Below are 10,561 nucleotides of genomic sequence, written 5' to 3' on the forward strand. Positions count from 1 at the left end.
TTGTGATAATTTAAAGTCAAACTGGTTAGAAATTCTGGCGGTGGGGTCGAGGTACCTTAGCGATCCACTTCGGTAGTTATAAATCAGTCACAGCACCAGTGCTTGAAATAATTCCTCCCTTCAACAAAATGTACTTGTCCTGAAGCCAATTCCATTATATCACTGCAAGGTGGCTTATTAACTAATTCAGTTCAGAACCACTTATGTAAATCAACTGATTGCAGAAGAGTAGACTGTCAATGGAGAAGCCCATTTGTAAATATATGGAGCTGTCACTGAGCATCAGTGCTTGTTAATCCTCTCTTCTCTCTACTTTGATGAGAAGAAGATGCTTGTACCTTCTAGATAACCGTCCTTAAAGTGGGGTACAGGAACTTCTTGAAGCTACATGCACAACTGAGATGTTGCCATCTCTGACACATTGTAGATGTTCTCAATAGATATTTGCTAAAGGAATGAGCATGTGAACAAACAGAAACTCAGTTTGTCAACAGAAAATGGGGCAGCATCATTTGGGGAAATAGAATCATGTACTTTTATAGACCTACCTCCTTTCTGTAATCCAATGCTTGAAAACATGTCACTTCTTTTAATATGTTTGTTTCTCAGTCTATCCCACACATCAGTAGTTGAAATCTACAAGGTAGACCCCACTTCAACTGGCATAGGCTGTGGTGTGTCATTACCAGAAGCTGTGATTTATATGATTAAGTCTCTTGAATGAGGAGAGGTGGAACTATGTCTTACTCCTTCTGTCTTTGCTATTCTTTGTCCCATAATGCGCTGGTTCTCCAAATGACACATTTTTTTTTCATCAGGCTGACCACACTCCATGTCCCAAGACTCTTTTGAAGGTGATGAATGAGGGAAACACTGCACATGGATGACTGGGGCTTGAGTGCTGACCATATCAAGGACACGTGACTTACAGGGAAGCACAGCTTCTAGTACGCCAAGTCTTACCAAGGATGAAGCATAGTAGTGATACCTGGTAAGGATAGAAAGGAGAGTAAATAAGTCATCACATAGGAAAGCACATTGTAAAGTGCAAAGTGTTTTGTTTTGAAGAACTAACGTTATGAGTTTTATTATTATCAGCAGAAAACTTATCACTCGCAGGAACTACTATGGATGGCCGAGGAAGGGCTCTGGCCAGCTGTCAGAGAAGGAGGTGACTAGTTTGCAGCACAGACTCCTTTCTGACTGATAGTCTAAGCTGAGGCTCCACAGCGGTGGCCCTGAACTCTGCACCCATGTCTGCCCTGCATAGCAGGCACCCGCAGCTCCTTGGTAGAAAGCACGATCCAGTGTAGAAGTTCACATGGTCATAATTTTCCTACGATATCCATTTTACTTTCTGTGTCTCCTTTGCTATTTCTACATGCTGTCCTGCTACTCCAAGGCCAATTCAGTTTAACAAACATTTACTGAGGACTGAGAGAAAATCAAAAATACTTGTGACCTAAATACTACTACTAAGTTGCTTTTCTATTCTGGTGGGAGGGGGCGTGCAAATAAATCACAGTTTTATTTATAACAGAAAAAGGTAGAAAAATGCAAGGATGATAAGAGCAAAGTTATAAACAAATAACTTTAGAGGAGGGAATAATTATTTTTAGCTTGAGGTTTCAAGGAGATGGTGGAAGATTTTAGAAGTAGGCATTGAAAAGTGAGCACTCTTTTGTCAGGCTGAGCTGAGAGGGAATAGCATTAGGGGCTGTGGGAACATCATGAACAAAGACATAAAATAGGGAAGACTTACCTGAAGCCTGGGAATGGTAGTTTGATAGTGGAGTATATTTGGAAAATATACTGAACAGAGATTGATACAAGACTATAAATGGTATTCAATGCAATTTACTGAAATTCAGATTTGATTTGGCTGGAAATAATTTAGATAGTACAAATAAAATTAAAAATGCAGCTATTCTTCCAGCCTGGTGCAATGACAGTGTTTCGGCATGTTTCTTTCTAATCTTTTTCTCCTTATATATTTATCTTTTACACAGCATATTGACAGATTACTCTTCTTTCCTTACCTAATGCTTTTTAGTAAGTATTATTAAAAGTTGCTCCGGGGCTTCCCTGGTGGCGCAGTGGTTGAGAGTCCGCCTGCCGATGCGGGGGACACGGGTTCGTGCCCCGGTCCGGGAAGATCCCACATGCCGCGGAGGGGCTGGGCCCGTGAGCCATGGCCGCTGAGCCCGCGCGTCCGGAGCCTGTGCTCCGCAACGGGAGGGCCACAACAGCGAGAGGCCAAAAAAGTTGCTCCATCATCTTCATAATCAGCTTATTTATATAAAAGTCCATCTAATATTGAATACATGGAACAGGTTCAGTGTTCCCAAGGTGAGGACTTGGCAAGGCTGGAGATGCAATTTTTCTGAAGGAGTCAGTCATTCTGACTTTCCCTGGTAAATAGGGAAATAGGTGCTCAATGAGCTCAGATTACTTTTATTAGAAATTATGTCACAGGGACATCTAAGAAATGAGTGTCAACTTCCTGACGGGCACTGCAATGGTACTTGTTTTGTCAGGTTTTATCTACCTCTCTGCGATCTCTGAAATGTTCTGTCTTCTGCTGCATTCTGAGATGCTGCCTAAGGCTTCCTTGTTGGGAAAGCTAAACATTTACCTGAAAAAGGACAGATGGGATGGCTGGAGAGACCATGCAGCTGCACCAGGAAATCAAACTTTCTGGAAAATAACCTAACTATATACAATCTACTTCCAAAAATCATTGCATGGATTATGAAATGTTTTCTTAGATATGACACCAAAAACACAAGCAACAAAGAAAAATATAGATAAATTGGGCATCATCAAAATCACAAACTTTTGTGTTTCAAAGGACATCATCAAGAAGGTGAAAAGGTTGCATACAGAATGGAGGAGAGTATTTGCAAATACATATCTGATAAGGGACTTATCTAGAACATGTAAAGAGTTCTTACAACTCAGTCATAAAAAGTCAAATAACCCAATTAAAGAATGGGAAAGCTCTTAATAGATACCTCCAAAGAAGGTATAAGAATGGCCAACAAGGACATGAAAAAATGCTGAACATCATTAGCCATCAGGGAAACGCAAATCAAAGCCACAATGAAATACTACTTCACAACTACTAGGATGAGTATAATTTTTTAAAAGGCAGACGATAACATATCTTGGTGAGAATGTAGAGGAACTAGGAATTTCTAATTCTTAATTAGAAATCATACACTGCTGATGGGAATATAAAATGGTGCAACCAGTGTGGAAAACAGATTGACCATTCCTGAAAATGTTAAATGTAGAGTTACCACATGACCTGAAAATTCCACTCCTAGAGGAATGATACCCAAAATAAATGAAAACATATGTTCACACAAAAACCTGTACATGAATGTTTATAGCAACATTATTCATGATATCCAAAATAGGAAATAACCCAAATGTCCATCAACTGAGGAAGTGATTAACAAAATGTGACACATCCCTATAATGATATATTACTTAGCAATAAAAAGAAACAAAATACTGATACACGCTACAACATGAATGAACCTTGAATACGTTACACTAAGTGAAAGACGCCAGTCATAAAGGATCACATATTACAAGATTCCATTTATACAAAATGCCTAGAATAGCAAATCTATAGAGACAGAAAGTAGATTAGTGATTGGAGGGCTGGGAGGGTGGGACTCGGGTGTGACAGCTAAGGGATGCAGGGTTTCTTTTTTGGAGTGATAAAATATTCTAATGAGATGATGATTGCCCAACTCTGCATATATTAAAAGTCACTGAATATCAATAAAGCTGTTAAAATTCAAGGCAGAATAGGTATACTATAGTTTAAGCAAAATAGCCACTCCTTGTTGAACAATTCCTCTTACTATACATACTACAGAATAAACTTTTCCGCTATTTTGTGTTGTTTCCTTAAGATAGACTACCAGGGAAGGAATTACTATCATGGGCATTTTTATGACTATAAAGTCATATTGATAAATCTCTTGGCACTACAGTATCACCTCAAATTACAATTCTGCCCATAATGAACCTCTTATTCACCAGAATTTCATATTATTATCTTTTAAAATTTATTTGTTAATTTAATAGGTGTTTTGCCATTCATTTCTTTGATTACTAAAGTGGATCAATTTCTAAATTTTTTGATAGTTGTAATTCTTTGTTGTGAAAAATCTCATTGTGTCTCTCAGAGCCTAGTCACTTTTCTCATTACATTACAAAAATATTTCTGTAAATTAATGCATAAAAGCACATTTGCTATAAATTCTTTTCCAATTCTATCCTTTTATTTTGTGATGTAAACATTAAAAATTTTTGCATCCGACATCTGTCCGTCTCTTCTCTTATGATTTCTTCCTTTTCTTCTAGAATAGAAAATTCTCCCTATCCTTCAGAGGTCTGATGTATATCACATACAGTTTTCTTTTTTAAAATATGGTTTTAAATTTTATCTGTAACTTTCACATTTAATAAATACTGAGTGGACTTCCCTGGCAGTCCAGTAGTTAAGACTCCGAGCTTCCAATGCAGGGGCCGCAGGTTCAATCCCTGGTAGGGGAACTAAAATCCCACATGCCATGAGACACAGCTAAATAAATGAGTAAATAAATAAATGAATAAATAAATATTGAGTGTCAACTATGTGCTTGGTAGAGTGCTGTATTTATTTTGGTTCAAGGTATAAATTGTTAACCATTTCTCTACATTACTAAGTGACTCTTCTGTTTAGTTTCCCCATATGTCTAGCTGGTGCCAGTATGAAACCATTTTTGTACTGTTCCTCTGTAATATGCATTGCTATCTGATAAGATTGCTCCTCCTTCTTCAAATATTTTAAAAACTATATGTAGACATTTTTTTTTCTGGTGACATTTACAGATATTTTTCCAAGTGAAAAAACAGGTTGGGGTTTCGATTAGACTTATATGAAATATAAATTGATTTGGGAAAATTGTTATTTTTAAAATATGTTGTCTCCCATCTCAGATCATGGTGTTCTTTCTCATTTATTCAAGTCTTTATTTATGTCTTTCAGTAAAATATTGCTGAGTTATTCATATAAGTCACAGATATTTCTCATTAAAGCTATTTATTATAATTGCATATTTCCATGGACATTGTGAAAGGAGATTTTTTTCATTATATCTTCAGCCACACTATGAGAATTGGGAGGTATGTATGTGTGTGTATATGTGTGTGTGTGTGTGTGCGCTTTATTTTCTGCCAGACTACCTATCAAACTTTTATTAATTAAAATAGTTTCTTAGCTTATTCTCTTGAGTTATCTAACTATGAAATTATACTGCCAGAAATTTTTTATCACTTATTTTTCAATATTTCTAACCCTTACTGCTATCTCATTTTTGCTTTCAGTGAATAGAATTTCTAGAATATTAATAATAGTGAAACTGAACAAATTTATTTTATCATGAATATGGCTTTTAGATAGAAACAGATGGCCTTTATTGTGGTAAAGCAGTTTTCCTCTACTCCTGTATTTTAGTACTTTATAAAAGGACGTAATCTTTTTTGAGCATTTTTGTTCTTTAATCCACTTATGCTAAATACTATGTATCCTTAGATCATATTTTTCTTCTTTAATCTACTTCTGTCAAATATTATATTAATAGATGTCCTTATCTATTTATAGCACTTTTGCTTGAAAAGAAAAAACAAAACTTGGAGAGACTGCATATTGGTAAAAGAGTTTTGTCTCATACCAAGTAACCATAGAAGTGTCACTGATGTTTGGGTGTGTGTTCCTAGGTCCAGCTTCTCATCAGGGCTTCCATATTGAAAATAAATTTGTGGTTTTCAACTCTAACTAGAGTAAGGAACTCCTTTTGCAGAAACTATGGACCAGGGGTCCACCTCAGAGTCAGCAAGCCTTGCCTTGTGATATTGGTTCCAGTTCATTTTGGACCTTTGAGGGCAGCCAGTATTACTCATCTTTCTTCCTCCACTCCTGGAAATTAGCTTGGAGAACAGAAAGAATTGGGGGAGTTTCTTGGCTTTGCTGTAAATTGTTACCCCAGTGATCTAATCCAACTGGCATGATTTTCCAGACTGAGCTCCATGTCATTTTGTAGAATGGAATTATTAACACACAACTAAAGGGTTTGGGCGTTTTCCTTTTCTCTTTCTCCCTGGTGTGTAACTCTCCATATTCTCTTTTGTCTATTTCAGTATTGTTGGACAATTGTCTGCTAAGATGGCAGGATTGGTGGCCACAAGACCACATAACATTCCAAGTGCTGAAAGCTACAGGATTTCACAAATCTCCATTGCCACCCCTGATACAGTTCAGTGGTGCTCTTTCAACCGTGGCTGGGTTTCAGAATCCCCGGGGATCCTCTCAAACCAGGCTAATGCCTGGTCCCACCGTGCACCCATTAAATCAGTGTGGTGTCTACCACTCCATCCAGAGATGGCCACATGTAGTGAGGTCTCAACCAGGGCCTCCAATGCTTGCTTGGTGGCTCCACAGGAGCTGTCTTTCCAGGGAAGCCAGTCATCTCCCTGCTAGTTCTTTCTCTTCCCTTCTCAGGATAACTCTAACTTCTTCAGGTCCTACCTTTCAGTCATGTAAGTGTTAGTTGGCTTGTTTGATTCGTTGCCTTGGGGGCAGAGGGTTGAGTTAGCCATTCTCCTCAATTCATGGTACACTGTTATTGTGGTTAATGTTCATCCCTCCTCTCTCCTTACCCTTTTCTCCACATTTCCTTAGTTTTTACCTAATGTCCCCTTTCTGTTCCAGGATCCCATCTAGGATATCAGGTTATATTTATTCATCATGTTTCCTTTGGATCCTCTTGGCTGTGGTTGTTTCTCAGACCTTCCTTGTTTTTGAAGATTTTGACAGTGTTGAAGATGACTGGTCAGGTGTATTTTGTAGACTGTCTTCAGTTGGGATTGGTCTGATATTCTTCTCATGATTAGACCTTGGTTATGAGTTTTAGGGAGGAAGACCACAGAGGGAGAGTCATTTTCATCACATGATGTCAAGGGTGAATACTATCAACATGACTTGTCACTGTTGATGCTGATTTGGATCACCTGGCTGAGGTCATGTTTGTCAGATTTCCCCCCGTGAAGTTATTTTTTTCCTTTTTTCCACACTGTTGTCTTTGGCAGAATGTCACTGAATAGGAAGTTGTACTCCACCTTCTTGAGGGTGGACCATATGTATAAACTATTTGAAATTCTTTTCGGGGGAGATTATCTCTTCTCCCTAACCTTATTTATGTATTTAATCATTTATTTATGTCAGTATAAACTCATGAATATTTATTTTATACTTTGGGTTATAATCCAATACTGCTTAATTTCTTTTGTTGCTCAAATGAAGTTTCAACTCTGGCCTCTGATAATGCTCCCTTGGCTTCTGTGTCCTTTTGACATACTATGTCTCTCTCTCTCTCTCTCTTTTCTTTTTAAAACCACATTCTTCCTTTCTGTCACTGTAAGATGCTCCAGATTTTTCTTGAGAGTTTCTTGCCCCACTCTTAGAATCAGCCATTTCTCCAAGGATCCTTGTTGTTGTTTTTTTTACTGAAAATATCATTAAAAACCAAGATCTTGGCACTAGGTGTGCTTGCTGTTACTGGGATACTATTCCTTCAGGCTCCCTCAGCTGTCAGAACAAGGAAATATATGTGTGTATATACACATAGCTATATGTAACCGTCTGTGTCTCTATTAAGCTAAATATGGGTTTATACTAATATCTCTGACTATAATCTGTTATCACATGGATCATTCACACCTCCTTCTCTTGCTTATCCATCACCTTTTACTCAACAGTGAGAAACTTGCCCCTCCATCCACTTATTTAACTGCCCTAATCCAATGTACATGTATAACAGTATCAGAATTATTAACACCTACCCCCATAGAAAATAACTCTATCAACTAGAATACATGCTTGTGTATAGTTTCTGTTGCCTTTACTCTTACAGATTTTACTGAATTCCAAAGTTACTTAGATCACGACCTTTTTCTCCCACCCCCTTCAGTGAGCTTGTTTCATACATTTGTAATGCAGTTAGATTCATTTGTCCCAATCTGCATTCCATTCTGGGATCCCCTGACCTCCCAAATGATTTTCCAACTTTATGTATACTATGATTCACTGTGCTGTAAAGTTCTATGAGTTTTTGACAAATGTATAGTGTCTCTCTCAGAGACAACCACACTTAGAATATTGTTTTACAAGAAAAAATTAATATATGTTCATCTTCACTTAAAAGTTTGTTATTCTGGATTCATATATGATTTCCCTTATAAATAATAATAATGTACTTTTTAAATTTAACAAGCCCATATATAGCTCTTACCATGTCCCAGGCACTATTTTAAGTGCTTTATAAGTATTCATTTATTTAATCCTCTTAACTTTCCTATGAGATAGGTGCTATTATTATCCTTATATTACAGATAAGGAAACTGAGGCAAAGAAAGGTTAAATAACTTGTCAAGGTCACACAGCTGGAATGTGTTTATCATCCAAGGCAAACACAGCAAACATGGCCTTTTGATTAGATGTTCATGTCACATTGGTGATTGGCTGAATCTGAATGGATCTCAGAGGCTTCCTGCGTGTAAAACTCATAGCAAAGTTGTGCTTTGTGGTAGAGGGCTACAGGTATACAGCAAGCAGGAGTCAAGAAAAATCCGTTGAACAGCTTCCCTCAGCAGTTGTAAAACTGATGAAATAGAATAATTTATGGTTGCTTTACTGAATAATTTACCAATCAAATCATTCAGCAAAGCAGTAAGATGTGAAATGGGAAAACAAGGGAGACATGAATTTGGACCAGGGAAGGATCAATAAGACCCAGCGAGGCTGAACATTGCCTACCAGGGTCAGGCATGTTGAAGGAAGGCAGGTCTCTCTGGCCTTACTTCTGATTTCAGGAGGCAAAATACGGTAGCCTGGCCAGCTTGCTGCTTCCCACACTGAGTGCTGCTGGAGAGCCTGCATCCCCTTTCAGTGGACTCTCGAGCATGTCTTTTTCTTGCTTGTCTATTCTTTCTGCATGAATGACTAACATCATCGACTAGGGCGTGGAGCAGACCTTGGTATCAGGATTCCTATCTCAGATTCCACTAGATCCTTGTTGAAAATTTCAATGATGTTTGCAAAATTGGATCATAAAAATGATCACTTGAGAAATGCTTTGCAATTGATAAAGTAATTTGCATGTTGTCTCATTTAGTTTAATCCGTACAACTACTGTTAAGGTCAATGTCACGATCTGTACCTCATAGGTGAGGACCAGTACACAAGGAGGGTAAACTCTCCTGCTCAGTCTCCACAGTTCAGACTTCTGATTCTAAATCCCCCTTTCTTTCCACTGTTCTCCAGTTGCCTTTGTCTCATATGACACAGAGAAAGAAAAATCAGATACAAAGTCAAAGAGCTGGCTCTCTGTGATAACTACTCCATTAATTTTAGTCATTTCTGCATTCTTTATCCCATCTATTATCCCACATAGACATTTGTGTAATATCACTTGGGAATCAAAGACATTTTCCTTCTAGTATAACTTTAAGATTAAACGGCCGTTTTGAATGCTCTTTTTTCTAATCTTGTTTAGTGCCTGTACCACAAGCACTTTTGCTACTCCCCAGGCTTTTTCAGTAACTTATCATAATTAACTGAGAAGAAACCAGAGTGACCGGGCAAAGAGAAATGATGCCAGCTTTAGTATCAACTCAGACAAATAAATAGAACGAACAGAATTTTCTGGAATGGTCTGGCAGATAGTATCACAGTTTTGTTTAGAGAATCTCTAGAGAATTGTACTAAGGAAATAGTCCAGCCTACTTTTCCATTTCTCACAGTTGAGATTCCAGATGATTTCTATACAATAACTGTAATTACATTTACAAGTCAGAAGTGCTTGAGTCAGGATCTGAGTGTTGGTTAGACATCCCCAAACTTCCTTGGAATCATTATGGCATGTGCTGAGAGCTAGAATTTCTAGTGTCTTTTTACCTAAATAAATGGGCTATGAGTAAATACATCAGTTTTCTTTGCCAATTTTAGCAGCTGAATAGCGTTCACCTCCAGTTGCTCTGCGTGTTGTAGCAATATCTGAACATCATAAAGTTCCCTATCAGTGTGCTATGGTTAGTTCACTTATATTGCAAAGACCATCTATCTGGATTTTAAACAAATTGGTTTGAGACCAATAGCTTTGAGATATTAAAATTGAGAAGCTAAAGAATAATCTAACGGGAGACATTAGAAAGAGAGATTTCGTTCTAAGATAACTGGGCCCACTGCGCAAATTATGGGCCATGATTTGTTTATAGTTTCAACTAATGAGATTAGTGTTGAAGAGGAGAACTCTGATTTCTGTTACTCATGTACAGAATTCTGCTAACCAAAGTTCCAGCAATTGTCAGAGGTCAGACCCATCATGAGCCATTTTTTCTTTTGGGGTTTTCATGGATAACTGGCCATTATTATCAACCCACTGCCTTTAACTTTTGCTCCAAAGATGAGAGCGTAGCAAAGAAAAAGTTGTTCATAACTGTT

General features: G+C 37.7%; 1 long non-coding RNA gene across 1 annotated transcript in view; it reads left to right on the top strand.

Annotated features, from left to right (window-relative positions):
• Positions 1 to 8,353, top strand: part of LOC149750015 (uncharacterized) — a 72,011-nt gene extending 63,658 nt beyond the window's left edge. Inside the window, exon 4 of the long non-coding RNA XR_016392017.1 lies at positions 819 to 8,353. This is a non-coding gene — a long non-coding RNA (uncharacterized LOC149750015). The remainder of the gene's footprint in view (positions 1 to 818) is intronic.
• Positions 8,354 to 10,561: the final 2,208 nt, after the last annotated feature.

Source organism: Delphinapterus leucas, chromosome 2 (assembly GCF_059928025.1).
Source record: "Delphinapterus leucas isolate spDelLeu-1000000601 "Yukka" chromosome 2, BTC_Dleu_Yukka2, whole genome shotgun sequence".
Classification (NCBI taxonomy): domain Eukaryota; kingdom Metazoa; phylum Chordata; class Mammalia; order Artiodactyla; family Monodontidae; genus Delphinapterus; species Delphinapterus leucas.